This window comes from Periplaneta americana, chromosome 8 (assembly GCF_040183065.1).
Source record: "Periplaneta americana isolate PAMFEO1 chromosome 8, P.americana_PAMFEO1_priV1, whole genome shotgun sequence".
NCBI lineage: Eukaryota > Metazoa > Arthropoda > Insecta > Blattodea > Blattidae > Periplaneta > Periplaneta americana.
Window position 1 is genome coordinate 44,600,632 of NC_091124.1, and position 21,869 is coordinate 44,622,500.

The window sequence follows — 21,869 nt, forward strand, 5'->3', positions numbered from 1 at the left end:
CCAGCCCCTACGGTGGCAAAGTACAGTAGCTAAAGCTTCGACGCGTCGGTCATAGAACGTGACGCTTGAATGAATGAATGAATGAATGAATGAATGAATGAATGAATGAAGCAAAAGATTAAGTACCCGCCATTGGACAAACAAAATATCATGGAGAAAGAAATAAAGAAGAAAGTTATTAGAGCGTAGTAATTATCTATAATTTTCATTTAAGGGATTTCAATGAAATATTACTTTTCGTTTAAAAATATAGTTGACATATTCATATGAGAGCTTCTTGGATGTTTATGGATGGTTTGTTTCCAAAAACCTGCTATTTTGCTCAAAAACAGATTTGGACTCAATAACATAATAAACATATTTCTTACATTCTGAATCTAATTCTAAAGTTTTTTTTGCCAATTCCTGCTATTTGCCACTGAAAAAATGATGTTTAAAAGTATGATTTATTTTTCAAAACCTTCTACTTTTTGTTCATTTAGGCCAAAATCTATTATTTTATATTTTCATTTAGAAATAGTTTGTAAACTATAAAATATTCCAATACATTTATGTGTAGTACACAGAATGGTGTAAAATATGTCTAAGATAAGAATAAACATGCGTATTATTTATTTAATATATTTCAAAGCCAGCAATTTTTCTCTTTCCCGTAAAAATAAAATGAAAGTGAAAATCAGATTTTGAAAACAAACATTTATATACTGATCGATACTAAATGAAATGAAATCAAAATCTTTGAAAGAAAACAGAAACATAGGGCGAACAAGCAGACAGAGAGAGGAAAAACATGACTAGGATCTTCTCTTCAGTATTTGAGTTTCTGTAAGAATCTTAAAGTACCTTTCTTACAGTATTGCAATAGTTTCTATGTGAATCATAGAAGAAGAAAGCATCTAAACATGTCATGTTAGAACTACCTAGATTAGATAATAACATAGCTTTATCTTTTGTTACTGTTAAAACTCCAAAAGATGTAAAATTCTTTTTTTCTTTTAGGTAAAATATTTTAAATATACCTGAAAGGTATTTCATACTCGACATTTCAGACATTGTTACCTGAAATCCCAGAATTCATTGCTTGTAGTGCTGTAAGTTGTGTGGTCCTTGGAGTATGTGTTTCCACGAGCATTTCCCATCCAAACATCATAACAAGCGTCAGCCAGCAGCTATCCTGTCATAAACAAGTTGAAAATGTGCGTAAATACCAGGTCACTTATCTGTGGCACGCTAAGTATACCTCTTCATAGAACAGATTGTCACTCCTCATCTTTTACAGTCTCCACCTCGCGACAATGGAATTCCTTGTCACAAAGTATTAAGGGCTGTAAGACAGTAAACATTTTTAAAAATAGCTTAAAGGATAACCTTCTTAGCAATTCACTCAAATTATACTGACTTAAACGGTCACTGACTATATGGTAACTTCTTTCTTTAGACATACATCTTGATAGCGCGGTATTTTCACAATTGTCTCATAATAATCTCTTCCTATTATCTAATATTATTTGAAATATATTAACATTCTATGTATTTTAGTTTAATTCTGCTACACAGTTTGTTGTTCATTGTTTAATTAATAGTTCATAGTACGGTATTTTACTGTTTAATTCATAAGTAACTCTTGTATACACGTAACTTTTATCTAAATCAAATTGTTAAATTCTTTGTAGCTTGTAAGTTCATTCATATGTATGTATACTTTTTGCTGATTGAGTGGAAGAGAAAGCTTTACAGCCTTAACTTTGCCAGCTAAAATAAATTATTATTATTATTATTATTATTATTATTATTATTATTATTATTATTATTATTATTATTAGGCCTATTATTATTTAAATGTATTGCAATATGAATGAGTTGAACTAATGTTACGATATTAATGTCATAATATTGGTTTGACAAATTGTACGTACGAGTGTATCAAAGGTGAAAATGGACATCGTATAAAATGAGTATTTACACAGCCAGATCAGCTGATTCAAATACATAAAAAACTACAGCATAAATAACAACAATCATTAATAGAGATGTTAAATAACACCCCAATAGCTGTGAACAGTAGAATTACTTCTTTTGATGTGTCTGATATTATGTATAACTTACAAACATTTCAATTAAAGAAACAATAGAAACAAGCTGTTACAAATTTGTAATAATCAAAATTATTTTACATTGAATGGTACATTTTTACAAACAAAAGAATGGATTAGTTATGGGTTCTCCCCTTTCTGGAATTATGGCTGACATCTTTCTTAACAATTTAGAAAATATGTTAATTGAACGCAATAAACAACATATTACAAAATGGGTAAGGTACGTAGATAATGCTTTGGTCATATATCATGACACCACGTCGGAAGTCCTTTTAGATACTATTAACAAAATTAATTCCAAAGTCTCATTTACAAAAGAAGATGAAACAAATAACAAGACAGATTTTCTTAACATCACATATAGAGGAAAGCAATAATACATTTCAGTTTAAAATTTATAGGAAACCAACCCAAACCACGCATTTGATTCCTTCATGTTCCAACCACCCAGCTCAATATAAAATAGTCAGTCTTAATAGTTTAATAAATAGACTTACAAATATACCTATGATTGAACAAGACTGCAAAAATGAATTAGAAATCATGTACACAATTGCCTCTGAAAATGGATATAAGAGTTATTAGTAGACAATATAATAAAACGGACAAATAAAAAATATTAATTAATGAAAATACTAAACTCTTTCAGATTAAAGAAAACATTTTTTTTTTTACTTTCACATTTGTAATAACTTCATAAATCTAATTATTAACACTTTCAAGACGTTTAAATACGAAATAGCCTATAGAACCAATAAAACATTACAAAAAAGTTATTTACTAATTTTGAACAAAACTACAATAAATTTAACTCTTCAGGAGTTTACAAATTAGAATGCCAATTTTATAATTGTAATTAGGCCTATAGGTCAGACTGAAAGGACTTTCAACATAAAATATAAATTAATATTTGAGGAGAAAAATTCGCTCCGGCGCCGGGGATCGAACCCGGGTCCTTGGTTCTACGTACCAAGCGCTCTGACCACTGGGCTACGCCGAATTCAATCCATAGCACCGGATCGAACAATCCTCCTTGAATGTTTCCTCAAATATTAATTGTCAATATTACAGATATTATCCTGTAGGACAAATTAATAAACATCTTTAATATAAGATATAAAGAAATCAGACAGGTTTCGCACAATAATATTTTTCAATCAGCCTTCAATGAACATATTTATAATAATCAACATTTCTTTACATAGCCTATTTCTATATTGAATCGGTTATGACTATATTACACTTACAAAATAAAGGTCAGGCACTTAAAATTTTGGAATCCTTAGAAATTTATAAACATAAACTAAAAAGTCATAATAATATAAATGATAAAGCCCCCAGTTGACAAGAACATTCTCATAGATTTACATATTGGTCCTCAACTTGACCAACGTAGTTCGGTACGTATACACAGTCCTAAACTTCAGTGTTGCCAACTGGACGGTAATTCCGTCAAAAGTGACGGAATTTCAACGTAGCGGACGGGAAAAAAATGGCTTTGACGGGTGACGGATTTTCTGGCGGAAATTACGATTTACATAGTCTTTTGACATTTTTAGCTGCTGTCATTTTTAATTGTTTCATTTTTGGGAGATTTTACTTTTTATTTGAACAGCCCTGCCTGTTTCGTACTATGTTCAAGAATCCCCTGTTTCAGATTTCCTCGTAATCAAGTTAGATGTTGACGAATTATTATTTTAATCAGGATTGGTAAGTATGTTCTGTTAATATGTATGTATATATATATATATATATATATATATATATATATATATATTCGGTCTTATTTTTTTTATTTTGACGGAGTCTGACGGATTTCCAGGTGTTATACTGACGGGGATACAATTTATGTGTTGGCAACACTGCTAAACTTACGCGCTTCAGTCAGCCAGCGATCCATTTCAGCAAGAACGTCAGCTGATCTGGCTCTGTAAGTCCATTCTATCTATACTATGTCCATTTTCACCTTTTATATACATACAGTCTGTCAAATCAATGTTATAACATTAACATCATAACATTAGTTGAACATATTCATATTACAATAGATTTTCACTCTCCTTTCAGATAGTACTGATGATAGGACGGCGGTGTCTAGAAACATGTCTAGGCAACACGAATTGTAACCATGTAAGTGTCTTATTTACTGCAATATCTTAATTTTAAATACATTTTAGTAATCAAATGAACCTGGAACAGACTGTAAGAAATGAATCTCTGTTAGAACCAAAGAAAATATTCTTGTTTCGACTACATATCAAACTTGTGTTGATGAAAAATTGCGTGATGGCCAGGGAAAGGCATTGCAATATACAGAGTAAATTCCTTGAAATTAGTGATGTAGCCATCGGCGCAGCTCGGTCGGATAAGGCGCTTGCCTGCCGACCCGGAGTTGCGCTCGTGTGTGGGTCTGATTTCCGCTTGGGCTGGTTACCTGGTCGGATTTTTTCCGTGGTTTTCCCCAACCGTAAGGCGAATGTCAGGTAGTGTAATCTATGGCGAATCCTCGGTCTCTTCTCGCCAAATACCATCTCGCTATCACCAATCCCATCGACACTAAATAACCGAGTAGTTGATACAGCGTCGTTAAACAAAAAAAATTAGTGATGCTATAATTAATCATGGTATTTTCATTGGTCCTGAAATTAGGGTTCTTAAAAATATAAGAAATTTGCTGCGATGCTGTAATGAAATGAAAAGGTAGCTTAAGAAACGTTCTGAAATGTTTATTGAAAAAAATAGAGCACCCAACTACAGATAAGTAGTTAACAGAGTTGAATTCAGAAGTAGACCTATGGGCTGCTACATGTCCCTGAAGTTACATTTTTTTTTCACAATAATTTGCACTTTTTCCCCAAGAAGGAACCTTGCTGATGTCAATGACAAGCCCTGTGAGAGACTTCCACGATGGAAATGCGCTGCCAAGAGAAATGAACTGTAGCAGTGCATGCAGGCTACTGTCAGCAACTTGAAAGAGAGACTCAAGCGATATACAGGGACATCAATTTCAAGTCACACAGAGTTTGAGTGCACTCGATTGGGTTTCTGGCGTCTTGTCAGCCCACTCGAGTTATGTGGATAAAAAAAGGAAAAATTGAGACGGTGTCGGGTGAAGTTCCTGGGTAGCTCAGTCGGTAGAGCGTTGGTGCGCTAAGCCAAAGGTCCCGGGATCGATACCCGGTCCAGGAACAATTTTTCCCTTCAATTTATTCAGTATAAGAGTGTATTGCAATTTATAATTCCCCTGAGTCGAGTGATAGTAACAAAAATTGTACACCACCGAACTTCACCGTACAAAGTTTTTCCTCGCACTTAAAGTCCCGCAAAAACTAAAATTTTACAAACTTTTTCTTTGGGTTGAAAATCGAAACTAATGATGGATAACGTTGTAAACGCACGTATTAAACACTTTCTGAAAGAATTAGCACAATCGGTTGAAGTTTATAGATTTTATTAAGGTTTATACAAATCGCGTTTTTAGCACGAGAAACGAAAGATTTTCGCAATTGGAAGACATAAACTAACAAACTTATGTTTTTCTGCATGCGACCATGAAACTTTTGACAGATATGTGCGCAGACACACAAATTTAATATTTTTTAAAGAGATTAGAAGAATCCGATGGTATTTGTAATTTTTGTTCATGTTTATATGCCTTAAATTCCCACAAAAACTAGAACTTTACAAACTTTTTCTTTGTGACGAAAATCGAAACTAATGATAGATAACGATGTAAGCACGCATATTAAACACTCTATGAAATAATTAGCAGAATCGGTTGGAACTTATAGATTTTATTAAGGTTTATACAAATCGCGCTTTTAGCTCGAGAAACGCAAGCTTTTCCCAATTGGAAGACATACACTAACAAAGTTATGTTTTTCTGCATGTGACCATAAAATGTTTGACAGATATATGTGCAGACACAAAAATTTAATATTTCTTTTTAAAAATTAGAAGAATCCGATGGCATTCGTAATTTTTATTCATGTTATGCCCTAATCGAAGTGAGTGGAAGGACTTGCTCGTGACTGCAGAAAAAAACGTACAGTACGTCAGTATATACCTAGAGATTTCTCAGGTCCCAGTATTATCCAGTCGGCAGAGCTGCACATGAGACCGTGCTGCAAGAAAACCACCTTCTTGACGGCGTCTGTAACACACTTCTTGCTGTCGGGGATACGGTGCATCGTCAGTATGTATCCGTCAGCGGTGGTGACAGTATGCGTCTCCACCGGGTATCCATACTTCGCAATCAGTTCCGGCTGTAAAAGAAAGACATCACACCACGTGTAGGAAACAATACTTCCCCAAACTAGAACCCAAACCAAAGTTCAATACATTACCGTAGTAAGGCTTTCATCAGGGTTAGATTCCGTTGCGACATATTGGAACAGCTGAAGTGCCACCAGCACGTAAATCGCATGGGTGTACCGCACCATCTTGATCTGGAACATGAACATTGAATTGCCCTTAACAAAATAATGTTTAACGTTGATACGAAAATTTGACTTGAAGTTAAAATCCCCATGTTTTCGATGACTTCGTAACTCTCACAACAATAATTAATAGAAAAATATTTCATTTGCGTAAAATATTCCTCTCTAAATACAAGGTTTGACGTGTCTGAGATTTATGTGAAATCCTCTAATTAAATTTGAATTGCAATTATGCCTTAGTACTTACAAATGGCTTTTAACGAACCCGAAGGTTCAAATAAGCCCGCCATCGGTCCCTATCCTGAGCGAAATTAATCCAGTCTCTACCATCATATCCCACCTCCCTCAAATCCATTTTTATATTATCCTCCCATCTACGCCTCGGCCTCCCCAAAGGCTTTTTTTCCTCCGGCTTCCCAACTAACACTCTATATGCATTTCTGGATTCGCCCATACGTGCTATACGCCCTGTCCATCTCAAACGTCTGGATTTAATGTTCCTAATTATGCCAGGTGAAGAATACAATGCGTGCAGTTCTGCTTTGTGTAACTTTCTCCATTCTCCTGTAACTTCATCCCCTTTAGTCCCAAATATTATGCAATTATGCGCCACTTTTTAAAAATCCTGTAGGCCTATATACGTTTACAATGTAATTTTATCGTATTCGAAATCTGAGGTGTCGGCGCCAACTGCACGGATTCTCATGATTATCTGCTAACCGTATGGTTAGTGGAGTTCTGCATTTCATTAAGAACGACCGACAGAGAGTCATGATGAAGGAGCGGATTCTATGTAATTAAATATTCTTTTTGCGTGTGATAAAACACAGTTAACAAAGTTAAAAATTCCGAATTATGTAGTTTCAAGTTTAAAACCCGAATTTTATTTCACATAAAAACACATGTTTTCACAAAAAAATTATGTAAATACATATTTTCAGGAAATATATAGTAAACACATAAATCTCGGAGTTTTTTTACTTAAAATATATCTTTTTTACAAGAACTTTTAAATATTTTAAAACTAAATCGATTATATCACTCAGAAGTACGTTATATTTTTAAGAATTCTTGTTTTTTTCGTGTTTCTAAGCGCTGTGTAGTGTATCCGTGATCCATTTTTGTATATAACAGTATCGCCACAGTCTAATATCTATAGTCCCGATGCTGTTATTTCCGGCGTGACTCCGCCTATTTGCTTACGTCTTAGAAAGTGAAGGCTCTACAAAGTCTAGGTAGGTAGTATCGTTCGATATTTTTGTTCTTACGTTGTCGAGCTACCATACGAGGAATCTATTTCCCACACCGTTAAACATTATCATGTCGTAGCTCCTATGATAATAAATCAAACGCAATGTAATTCAGCAAATAATTGAGCGGCAAATAACGTCTTCGTGTGCTTTCTGCGAACGCCAACAAAAGAGCTAAAATGGCGGGCGATTATATTAAGTATTTATAGAGCCTTAAGAAATGAATCAGCGAATCACAAGACGCACACGTTTTAAATGTAGCCGACCTGGAACGCGATTGGCTGCCGGAAATTAGAGCGACTGGACTATACATCCAGTCACGAAGCTTAAGTTGTGAGGGTACTAGGAACAACAGACTGTGCCGGTACTATTTCTTATTGTCTGTGACAAGACGATGGTAGCGAACCTATTGGTTAGCAACTAGAAACCTGCATAACTGGTTACGAAAGATAGAATAGACAGAACGCCTGGCGCTATAGACAGTATGCGAAGCTCTTCCGTCTCGCAGAGTAGTCCAATGTTCGATTTAACGAATGTCCTAGTCTCACTCGGTTGGACGGCTCTGGATCATGAAAAACAGACAATATTGAGCCATCCAGGGGTTCCAAGAATCGTAGCAAGGACGCGATTATCATCGTGTACCTTTCAAATGATATTTCCTCCTCTATCCTCATTGATTGAAGCACGCATCATGAAACTACAGTCATTAGAATTGAGAGTGCTTTTATCTTTGTTAATAACTTGTTATCTCCCTAAGAACGATTTATTAGAGAAATAATAATACATCCACTTAGAATAATTAAAAGACATAGGCTATATTAACAAGTACTTTTTTAGAGATAGCCTACGTATTTTGAGTTTAAAGTATGAACCTTACAATAGTAATTGTGTACATATTTGCTCTTCTCTTTTGTAAGTAATTGTAATTTATTTTATTCTTGTATTTGTTTACACGTCAGATTTCATCTATTCATTACGCTTATTTCCTTTATTGTTACCGGTGTCCATTAGTTGATTTATATATTAGTTATGAAGATAAATGTACCAAAGTGTCCAAACAATTATAACCCTACTTCAAGCTAACTTATTTACTTATGGCTTTTAAGGAAACCGCGGGTTCATTGCTGCTCTCACATAAGTGCACCATCGATCCTTATCCTCAGTCAGCAAGATTAATCCAGTCTCTATCATCATATCCCACTTCCTTCAAATCCACTTTAATATTATCCTCCCATATACTTCTCGGCCTTCTCAAAGGTCTTTTTCCCTCCTGCCTCTCAACTAACACTCTATATGTATTTCTGGATTCGCACATACGTACTACATACCCTGCCCATCTCAAATGTTTGGATTTAATGTTCCTAATTATGTCAGGTGAAGAATAAAATGCGTGCATCTACGTTATGTAATTATCTACATTCTCCTGTAACTTCATCCCTCTTAGCCCCAAATATTTTCCTAAGAATTTCAAGGTAATCCTTTTTTAATTCGGAAAAGTAAATTTCCTTCAATTACTCCATTTGTGTAGTTACAAAATGTGACCTGAGTTCCTGTATGGTGAAATGCGCTTGGTATTCTGTCCTCTATCTCTGTGGTTCTGTCTAGCCAGGCGCAACCGCTTCAAGACCGGATATCCGAACGAATATCCAACCTCGCCGGTTGATTTGCAACCGGTCGAATATAAACGCGATTGTAAGCGCTGTTCTGCAGCACTCTGATAGGTTCGCAAATAAGTTTTTTGATAGAGTTCTAAATGTGCTCCGTAAATTTATTTTACTTGTAGGTAGATTATTAGTTTGTAGAAATTCATCATCATCATCATCCTTCATGCATTAGGAAATTGATTCCTGTAGCAGCTACTGAAATTGGTCCATCCATCTTTTCGCTGGTCTTCCAATATCTCTTCTTCCCCGAGGTTTATATTTCCAAAACTTATATGGTATCCTGTCCTCCTGCATCCTTGAAATGTGAGACATCCATGAATTTCTATATTCTTCTATTTTGTTGTTTAATTCATATATCTCTGATTATTATTTAACCCCCTCAATGAATTTTCCCATAGTCGCGATCTAGCTAAATGGCTTTCTCGCACCCGCAAATGGACGGTAGATTTACCCTAGTTATTCAAATTGCTTTTTTTTAATAGCATTTGATGTGGTGAACGGAGGAAAAATATAAAATCAAAATATAGTTTTAATGGAATGACGTTAAATATAGAGAGCATGCTGATATTGTGGTTAAATTACAGGATATTTACAATTGCGAATACAAAGGACCATAAGACCCGTTCGTATCAAATCCTTAACCCTTAATCATCACATTCCGTTTGCCATGAGCTAGACTGCTAGACTAGTTTCGTTCCAACAAGCGGTTCCTGTATCAGTTCATGTACAAACCATGAAGCTGGTTGAGTATTTGCTACGGGATTGAAACACAACTGGATAATGTTGGAACGCTTTTTTTCGAAGGATCGTGTACTAAATCCAGAGATGCTGTAATTGTGATCACCTTTGTCTGAGAACGGGCTGCTTAATTATTATTATCGTTTCGCAATTAATTCAAATTGCAGAAAATAGAATTTCGATAATATTCTATAAAAAAAAAACAACAACAAAAATATGGAAGGTAAGAATTTCGCTAATTCGATGTCGGGGGACTCTTTCATATAAAAATATATTTTTTTAATTATACATTTATATACTTTATTATACTTTTAATCGCAGTTGCATGTTGAAATTGTCGTTAACTATTTCAGTACCCAAATAATTTTCATTATCTTTCATTCTGACGAAAATTTAAATTAAATCTCTAGTTTTATTATTCATCTGCACTGTCACATTCCATCTTAACCTCGTTGATTTGAACAGTCCATCATGTCTTTCTTCAATGTCCAGGAGACGCTGGTGAGCTTATGCGCAAGTCCAAGACACGCAGTCAATCCGCCGACTACTTCTGATCGTTCCGGATCCGTGTCAAAAGCATCGAGTTATTATAACTCGTTGGTCGTTGGTCAAAAGTTTGTTGGAACGTCCGACTGCAGTACATGTTTCCGGCTCGAACGTCTTTTCTGTACTGCGCATGCTCACGATGGCTACAGACGGTTACTGACTATTGGAACGAACTTTTTCTCACCGGCAAGCACCGCAAACTGGTCGAAGATACTGCTCTCTGCGGAAGACAAGACGGGGTAGTTGTGGGTGACCTCGCGGATTACGTGGAAACGCCCAAGAAAGAAGTTAAATATTTTGTGCGAGATTGTGCGTATTTGCTTGCTTTCCGCACAAAACCAATACGCGGTAAGTGTGAAATACCACATTCAGTATTCCCAACGTAACACACATAACAATTTCCCTCTTCTTACCGCTTAAGCGTCATATTCATTTTACTGCTTTAGGCTTTTAACATATTATTTTTAAAGACGTTCAATATAGTAATAATTATAAATTGGAAAATTACCACTGCGATTTCACCTAAATTGCACTGTTAATTATTGTTTTTAAATATTTGCAAAAATTAAGTAAACTCTACAACACCACAATAGTAATATACGTTACAAGAGCGGTATGTTGACGTTTTCATGGTCGAGGAAAAGATTGAAAAAGCGAAACGTAGTTGAGCTTTTTTAATTTCCGAGAACATGAAAACAAACATACCGCTCGTGTATCGTACATTATTTTGTGCGAAGATCGTTTATTACATACCTGAAAGACGAATTTCTAATTAGTTGCAATGAAATCTCCATGTTGGTTTCTGTTTAATGACGCCAACTTCGGAACACCAAAATATCTTTCTTCAACATTGTTGCAGTAAAATGTTTTCTGTGTTTACTATACTCCAGCAGGCCGTGATATGTCTGTCTTTTTTTCCCCCAGTCTATAAATGCGAACTTAAAACAAACGGTAAGGTTATGTAATGATTTATTTTTCATTTTAATATTTTAACAATATTATTTATATAACATATTGCAGTAATAACATCCGCATCTGGAATCTCTTTGATTTTTTCACGGCTTCCTTAATGTTACTTGTATCAGGAATGCAATAAGTTTCGTGGAGTAGTAGACTTTACTTAATTTTTGAAAATATTTAAAAACAATAATTAACATTGCAATTTAGGTGAAATTGCAGTGGTAAGTTTCCAATTTATAATGATTACTATGTTAAACGTCTCTAAAAATAATATGTTAAAAGCCTAAAGCAGTAAAATGAATGTGGCGCTTAAGCGGTAAGAAGAGGGAAAGTGTTATGTATGTTACGTTGGGAATACTGAATGTGGTATTTCACCAACGAGTTAGAAAGAGAAGACTATAGAGTGGCCATGTTGTCCTGTACAGCGCTCTTTGCGGTGCCACCGTGTTTCGCACACGGCAGATCTGAGCTAAGCGCCCACCTTTGTAAAAATTCGTCTGCTTACAATGTTGTATAACGGTGGTAAAAAGTACAAAAAAAAAACGAAGAAAAAACATGCCTGTTGTGTGTGCTGCATATAACTGCAATGTCAAAAGGAAAAAGACAACTGATATATCATATTTCATGTAAATTTTATGAAGTTAAGTCCATAGTTTTGTTAATTAGCAGCATTTTTTTTCATGCATAAATGTGTAACAACGCCCGGCATAAACAAAATAAATGGTTCACTGGTAATGTACTTAAACTAAATACGGATAAAACCACACAATTCCGTTTCAGACCCAGTGAAAAACAAATAGCAATACAATATTAAAACTGTATTTCGACACCGGCATCCTTTATTTCTGCTCCTTCTGTCCTTACTGCTTATACAAGAAGACGATGAGCTGTAGCTTATAAGAAGTAGGCCTATTTCGAAGACAAACGATTAATCAAATAAATGGTTCACTAGTAATAAAGTTAAACTAAATACGGATAAAACCGCTACAATTCCGTTTCAAACCTAGTAATAGCAATCAAATATTAAAATTGTATTTCGACACTCGCATCCAAAATAACGCAAAACTCTGGGGTAGGTCGTATTGTTGTTAGTATTTTGACTGGAAGGACATGAAAGAACATAATTGAGCACCCACGTGCAATAATGGGGTAAGTATGAATATATTTCGTAACTACTTACCCCATTATTGTACGTGGGTGCTCAATTATACACTAATAATTATCTGTGGTGCCACAGCCCTTGAAAGGCTGTTGGCCTCACGTTCACATTTCGATAATAATTATACTTTACTGTAACAAAAAAACTGAAAGCGTGTTTTGTCATGTTTCACCCACGTTACAAGCTTGGAGGAAAAGGTTGTTTACTACAGATAGGGCCTACTTTCATTCTATATCTTATGGTATAGTAAATAGTTTTGCAACGTGTAGAGACTGGGAAAACAATTTAATAAAATCATCCGAATCATACTCGTTCATTTTATAGGCAATCTTGCAGGTCGCATTTAAAAGAACCTAGGAATATTAACATTTTCTTCAGTATATTTGCTAGGACTTTTTGTCATACTACATGACAATTTTACTTAGGTTATTCTTTTAAGCATTCATTCTAGGAATAGCTCAAGTGTTTTAAATTTAGCGTACATAAGTTTAGATTAAGTTCCTAGCACGTATTTGACGAAATACTAGGTTTTTCCACTTCAGTTTAACTGATTTATGCATACGAAATTAAGACAGCTGACGATTCTAATGTCAGTTATCACCACGCCCACTTTGTTTTGGGCGCATAAGTTCATTACCGACGGTCGTTCAATTTTCTTCAAACATGGCGGCGCAATGACTACTCTATATCTTTCTCTTTCTAACTCGTTGTATTTCACACTTACCGCGTATTGGTTCTGTGCGGAAAACAAGCATATACGCACGGTCTCGCACAAAAGTTACTGCATTTGTAATGCAAGTAACATTAAGGAAGCCGTGAAAAAATGAACAAGATTCCAGACTCATCATAGACTGGGGGAAAAAAAAGAGACAGACGCATATCACGGCCTGCTGGAGTATAGTAAACACAGAAAACATTTTATAGAAACAATGTTGAAGATAGATATATTTGTTTTCCAAAGTTGCCGTCATTGAACAGAAACCAAGATGGAGATTTCATTGCAACTAATTAGAAATTCGTCTTTCAGGTATGTAATAAACGATCTTCGCACAAAATAATGTACAATACACGAGCGGTATGTTTGTTTTCATGTTCTCGGAAATTAAAAAAGCTCAACTACGTTTCGCTTTTTCAATCTTTTCCACGAACATGAAAACGTCAACATACCGCTCTTGTAACGCATATTACTATTACAGCCTTCGAAAGTGAGCTTCAGCTTCCGTTGTGTACATTAACACGTGCGAAATGTTTTTTTTGCACCGTGTCATCAATGTAGAAACTAGAGTTCTCCGGAACCGGATACGGGAGCACAAAACAAGAGATAAACCAAGTCCAGCCCAGTTGGTATGCTACACGCAGCTCTTTCCCACGTTGGATGTAACCCAGTATATAAATAAATAGCATGCTCGAATCCAGTGTTCGGTGCGAGTGGCTGCTTTACTCTATCTTAATTCTAAATTCATTTCTTTGTTATCATTTGATTTTTGTCTTAAATAAGAAATTTTGTACAATAGCGGCAAAAAAAAAAAAAAACGGACCGACCCTTGTAGCTGATTTCAGAGCCTTGTTCACTCAGAGCACGATAGACTGGTAACTGAGACTTTCGTGGTTCGAATCCTGTCTGAGAAGGAAACTTTTTCTTGTTCCTTATTCAAATTTATTCCCAATACTTTTCGATTGCAGCGATATTTTACTACTTAATTAACTTATTATTCCCAGAACATGAATTTTACCAGCAATCGAAAAGTATTGGGAATAATTTTGAATAAGGAACAAAAAAAAAAGTTTCCTTCCCAGGCAGGATTCGAACCACGAAAGTCTTAGTTACCAGTCTATCATGCTCTGGAGTGAACAAGGATCTGAAATCAGCTACAAGGGTCGGTCCGGCTTTTTTTTGCCACTACTGTACAGTACTGTTATAAATTTATCATCACCAAAAAATAACGTCCGTTAAAAAAAAATAGAAGAGTAGATTCTATCTAGTAGTTGAAGTGGATTTTTATATTTTAATAACTACCTGAAGTAGTGAAAGAAGTAGGCCTATGAGAAAGATCTGTTAGTATTATCTCAAGTTACAACACATACTATATCTTGTGAATAAATAAATAAATGGATAGATGGATGTTTGGATGGATGTATGTATGACGGAATGAATGAATGAATACATATATGAATAAATAAATGAACGGAAGAACGAACGAATGAATAAATAGGCGAATAAATAGGTAAATAGATCGGTAGATGATGGATGAATGACTGAATAAATAAATAAATAAATAAATAAATAAATAAATAAATAAATAAATAAATAAATAAACGGACAAAAAGAAACAAACGAAAATGAATAAATGAATAAGTAAGTAAATAAATAAATAAATGAATAAATTAAATAAATAAACGGACAGAAAGAAACAAACGAAAATGAATAAATGAATAAGTAAATAAATAAATAAATAAATAAATAAATAAATAAATGGACAAAAAGTAACAAACGAAAATGAATAAATGAATAAATAAATAAATAAACGGACAAAAGAAACAAACAAAAATGAATGAATAAATAAATAAATAAACAAAAAGAAACAAACGAAAATGAATAAATGAATAAGTAAATAAATAAATAAACGGACGAAAAGAAACAAACGAAAATAAATAAATAAATAAATAAACGGACAAAAAGAAACAAACGAAAATGAATAAATAAATAAATAAATAAATAAACGGACAAAAAGAAACAAACGGAAATGAATAAGTGAATAAATAAATAAATAAATAAATGAATAAATAAATAAATAAATAAATTAAATAAATAAATAAATAAATAAATAAATAAATAAACGGACAAAAAGAAACGAAAGAAAATGAATAATGAATGAATAAATAAATAAATAAATAAATAAATAAATAAATAAATAAATAAACAAACGGACAAAAGAAACAAACGAAAATGAATAAATGAATAAATAAATGAATAAATAAATAAATAAATAAATAAATAAATAAATAAATAAATAAATAAATAAATAAATAAATAAATAAATAAGTAGCCTATGTAAGTGAATAAGTAAGTAAATAAATAATAAATAATTTTTAATATCTGCAAAATTCCTTTTCTTTCGGTACAGTTATTCATCCACGAAGACCTTGCTTGTGTTTGGGATAGGAGAAAAAATAATGTTATGCAGACGAGCAAGGCTGCGTGCTCAGTAAGATTTCAGCTAGAGGATTCTGAACCGGTTAGACTTAGCTTAGCTTAGAGGACTCGAGTCTTTGTGAGAATAAGCGAATCTTTGCTGAGTAAACAGGGTGTAAAGGGTATAAGTGCCTTTATTTTAACTGATGATTATTCATGTCATGACGAAGAAAAAATGTACTCACAGTTTTTTTCTAATTGAAATATTTAACTAATTATTAAAGTTTACAATATTAGACATTTTGCAACGTTGCTGGATAGGGAGGAGGAGGTAGTTTAAAAGTAGGCCTACAGCTCAAGCGGGTACAGACATACCGGTACAAAACAGAATATGCTCTGTTCTAATGCAGGGGCGGACAGGGCAATTGTTGTTGACATAAAACGAGCAGCAAATACAAACTTTCAATTTTATTAATAGAACATTATGTTAAATTTACATTTTATTTAACAATGTCGCTCCATTTTTTTATTGTACGTCTAAAAAATAAAAAAATAATGGTTTCTGCACAAAATCACACGAACTTTTTTCTAATGCAATATTTTAATCTCTCCCACTTCCGTAAAGCAGTGGGCTTATCATTTTTAAAGAAATTCTGGTTGTGCGATTTTAAAAACTGGGTAATAATCGTTGTAAACTGCCTTTTGCGAATAGTCATGATTACTTGGGAACAGCATTAAGGAAATACGGAAACTGAACTGATAAAGGAAGAAAGCTAAAACGCCGATTAGGTAACTTTCTTTGCTGAAAATGTTGACGGTACATCCTTCTTGCCGCACTTGAATTACGAAGACTTTCTCCATAAATTAATAACATATCATGATATTTCTGAACTGTGAATGACATTGTAAGTTGTTTGTCGAATACCCTGTACTGAACTGCTATCCGCTCGGCAGGAAACCTATGGACAGGGAGTTTGAACTCAGCTGATTGTACGTCTGTGCAGATTACTGTTAGCAGCATGAATCCTGCTAAACATGTCTCTCACGCCAGAATATTAACAAATTTAAGCATGCATTATTATTTAATTTCACGAAAACGAAATAGATCACATACATATGTTTTAAACTAATATTAACTCTTTGGTATATATATATATATACCTATTATGTAATTGTTTTCGTAATTTTACTAAAGTTATAAGCAGTATAATGCAAAGAAAATATGAAAAGAAATATTTTTTTCTGGAAAAATTGTAAAGTTTTGACTCTATGTTGTATGGACATTTCTTAGTGTAGACAGTCCTCGACGATTGTGAAAAGGACGGCATTTATACCACTTACATTCTGTATAACTATTATTTTGGACGGCTCTAGTGTAAACTTTCACTTTATGTTCGATTCGTATGTTTGGTGGTCCGGAATGACTCGGTGGTAAACACTCATGTGAGGAAAGTCATTTGACAACATTTCGTAGAAGATTAGATTAGATATTTTAATTATAACCGTTATCTTTTACGTTCCACAGCGTGGGCGATGTTGCTCTCGATACTCTGTGTCACTGTGTAAGATAGAAACTTTATCTGAGGTATTCACGATGACTGTGGCATTGCCTTTGTCCACTTGAAGTGCTATAGTCCTCGAAAGTAGCTCTTGATAGTGAGTACATGCAAATTTGTGTGGTTTCTTCTTTCCTTGTCTTTATGACGGAGTGGACATCTTGCTCCAAAATGGTGAATAATTTTAAATCTATGACAATTTGAAGATAACGAAAAGTTTCGTACCATGTTGAGTATGCTGCAAGTCTTAAATAATTATTTATTTATTTATTTATTGAATCGGTTATTTGAAAAACTATACATCTTTAAATCTATGACAATTTGAAGATAAGGAAAAGTTTCGTACCATGTTGAGTATGCTGGAAGTCTTAAATAATTATTTATTTATTGAATCGGTTATTTGAAAAACTACACATCTTTAAATCTATGACAATTTGAAGATAAGGAAAAGTTTCGTACCATGTTGAGTATGCTGGAAGTCTTAAATAATTATTTATTTATTGAATCGGTTATTTGAAAAACTACACATCTTTAAATCTATGACAATTTGAAGATAAGGAAAAGTTTCGTACCATGTTGAGTATGCTGGAAGTCTTAAATAATTATTTATTTATTGAATCGGTTATTTGAAAAACTACACATTTTTAAATCTATGACAATTTGAAGATAAGGAAAAGTTTCGTACCATGTTGAGTATGGTGGAAGTCTTAAATAATTATTTACTTATTGAATCGGTTATTTGAAAAAACTACACATCTTTAAATCTATGACAATTTGAAGATAAGGAAAAGTTTCGTACCATGTTGAGTATGGTGGAAGTCTTAAATAATTATTTACTTATTGAATCGGTTATTTGAAAAAACTACACATCTTTAAATCTATGACAATTTGAAGATAAGGAAAAGTTTCGTACCATGTTGAGTATGGTGGAAGTCTTAAATAATTATTTACTTATTGAATCGGTTATTTGAAAAACTACACATCTTTAAATCTATGACAATTTGAAGATAAGGAAAAGTTTCGTACTATGTTGAGTATGCTGGAAGTCTTAAATAATTATTTACTTATTGAATCGGTTATTTGAAAAACTACACATCTTTAAATCTATGACAATTTGAAGATAAGGAAAAGTTTCGTACCATGTTGAGTATGGTGGAAGTCTTAAATAATTATTTACTTATTGAATCGGTTATTTGAAAAACTACACATCTTTAAATCTATGACAATTTGAAGATAAGGAAAAGTTTCGTACCATGTTGAGTATGGTGGAAGTCTTAAATAATTATTTACTTATTGAATCGGTTATTTGAAAAACTACACATCTTTAAATCTATGACAATTTGAAGATAAGGAAAAGTTTCGTACCATGTTGAGTATGCTGGAAGTCTTAAATAATTATTTACTTATTGAATCGGTTATTTGAAAAACTACACATCTTTAAATCTATGACAATTTGAAGATAAGGAAAAGTTTCGTACCATGTTGAGTATGCTGGAAGTCTTAAATAATTATTTACTTGAATCGGTTATTTGAAAAACTACACATCTCCTTAGTTATTAGCAAAGGACGGATCAGAGTGACTGTTATTACAAGTTTACTTATCATTTACTATAGTCTGTTTATGTTGAAGCAGAGACGGTGACTCCAGAAGTACGCAACGGGCGCGTACCTGCGATATCCGTACAGTTGTATCAAAAGAATGCGTACACTGTGCTGTACATGACGGCTGTGAATTTGTACTCCGTTATAAAACACTACTTTATTTACGTGTAAAGTGAATACTACGTAGTCTGTGCATTGCAGTGGACAATAATGTACATGCGGAGATTGTCTAAAGTGAACGTTCTGCGTCTCTCATTTAAACAAAAAATATATCTTGAGAAATTCCTTTCGACATCGAAGACGTAATAGGTGCATACGAATAATATACTATATCAGGAATATCAATATCAATGTCTGTTATATTTCTTTCACTGTTTGATCTGGAGGACTCTGTTTTTGCAGCAACACATCTCGCACACCACATATGATTGAAAAAGCATAATTTTTTGCTAACACATTCTGAAGTTTCTCTTTCATTTTTTTCCTAAATTCTCCGGCTTTGGTTTCCTTAAGTTTTACAGATACTTCTTCCACTATGTTTATAGCCTTCGACATTTGTAAATCATATGTTTCTAACAACGTTATGGCTTTCGGTAAGTGACAACATTTCTTCTGTATGAAATCTGAACTGCCCGAAAGATCAACTGAAATCAGGGATTTTCCTATTACAATTGCATGTGCCTCTGTAGAATCTAAACTATTGATCACGTCCACAATTTGAACATGATATGTGGCATAATAGAAGGCAGCGTCCAGCCAACTATCCCATTTTGTTGTTATGGGGTTTGGTGGAAGGGGAAGACCAGGAGCAATTTCCTTGAATTTTTGTATTCGGGAAGGTGCTTTCAGAAGAATTTTCTTATCATTGCCTATAAAGCTATCGACGTCACTATAAAAAGAGCTAATTACTTCCGCCGCCTTATGGAGTCCATGTTCTAAGCAAGTTAGGTGAATCAACTTAGGATACATTATTTTTATGTCCTTGGCCGCCTTTATTTTTTTAGTTGGTTTTTTAACGACGCTGTATCAACTACTAGCTTATTTAGCGTCGATGAGATTTATGATAGCGAAGTGATATGTGGCGATATGAGGCCGAGGACTCGCCATAGATTACCTTGCATTCACATTACGGTTGGGGAAAACCTCGGAAAAAACCCAACCAGGTACTCAGCCCAAGCGGGGATCGAACCCACACCCGAACGCAACTTCAGACCGGCAGGCAAGCGCCTTAACCGACTGAGCCACGCCAGTAGCCTGGCCGCCTTTATCATACAGGACGCAGCATCTGTGATTAAAAGAAGTACATTATTATACCTGATACCAGTGAGCCACAAAATGTCTATGGCATTATAAAATACAGATGTCATTGTTGTGTGGTTCATCTTTTCTATCGTGTGAATATGTTGCTTTGTATATTTACGAAGAATGTCTCGAAAGTGTGGATTATCTATTTTTAATGAAATATTTGCACCGATCATCATAGTATACAAGTCGCTGCAAAAAGCCCTACATACTGTATAATTCTTTACTTACTGTCTGTACCTAGGGAACACGCGCCCAGACATTCTGCTCTCTGCATCAGTAACATGAAGCCACGGAACCTGGTCACTCTGATCCGCCCTCTGGTTATTAGTTTTGAGAGAGAAAAAAAAAAGAACTGTCTGCAGCTTGTAAATATTGCATGTATACATTCTTCTCTTTCAGGGTGGCTTTTCATATGAATTGCAATATTTCTAAATATGTTAGAGAAACGTTTAATTATCCTACAAGGTGGGTCAAAAGTAGTTTTCCCCAATATTCGTTCTTGGGTTTCATACTTGTAAATATACTGTATGTCATAATTTGAATAAACGAATAGCTGGTTTAATAAGTGTTTTATTGTGTTGGTTTGTGTCTCGATGCAATAACTGCAATTTTTTACAATGAATCGCAAAATTAACCACAGAACAACGTGTTTTTGTATTACAACGTTGGTAGAAGCCCAGTAAGAACATGGCATTGGTGATAGCAGACTTCGAGACAAGATTTCCTGGTCTTTAGGATCTGCGTCAGTTGCGACAGATGATCGAACAGTCATTCGTGAAAATCGATTAAATTCATGAGTTATGTCCTGCCATCTGTAAATCAGTGTCTAAACGTTGTGAATTGTGTCTCTAGAAACAGGGCCTCCATTTTGAACAAAATTTGTAAAGGAATGTGTAGTCAAGTGTAAATTGAATGTAATTAAATGTAAGGAATTGTTTGGGGGAAAGCAACTTTGAACCCACCCTGTATTTGAGAGCGCCAGGTGTCCTAAAGTTCGTATACATGTCTTGTTTGTCAAATACCCGTAATATTTTCTGTAAACAATTACAATAGTTTGTATTTATTTTATACGTAAGTTAATAAGAACAAAAGCTATTTAAGTACAAATTAAGTACAAAATATATGTTGTCCTCCATATTACAAAATGAAAAGAAGAATTTATAAAACGTTTTAAAGTGAAAACATTGATTATTCTTATTGAAGTTCCACACTACAGCTTCTCAGGTGCGTCATCTCTGTTACGGCTAGACCAGGAAAGTATGTTTTTCATAAGATCTTTTTATTGCATCCTCTCCAGGGAAATCTATTTTTTTTTCACCAAACATAAAGTAACTATTTATCAGACGATATACTGTCTTCAATAGTAATCACTTTCGCTTTTACTTATAATGAAGGCCATGGGCTAAATATACTAGATCAGT

At 34.0% G+C, this 21,869-nt stretch overlaps 1 non-coding gene and 1 pseudogene across 1 annotated transcript; one reads left to right on the plus strand and one right to left on the minus strand.

Moving 5' to 3' along the window:
• Positions 1-21,869, minus strand: part of LOC138704215 (lipase 3-like) — a 35,829-nt pseudogene that overhangs the window by 11,993 nt on the left and 1,967 nt on the right.
• On the plus strand, positions 5,213-5,285 carry TRNAS-GCU (transfer RNA serine (anticodon GCU)). The gene has a single exon. It is a non-coding gene; the product is annotated as a tRNA-Ser (tRNA).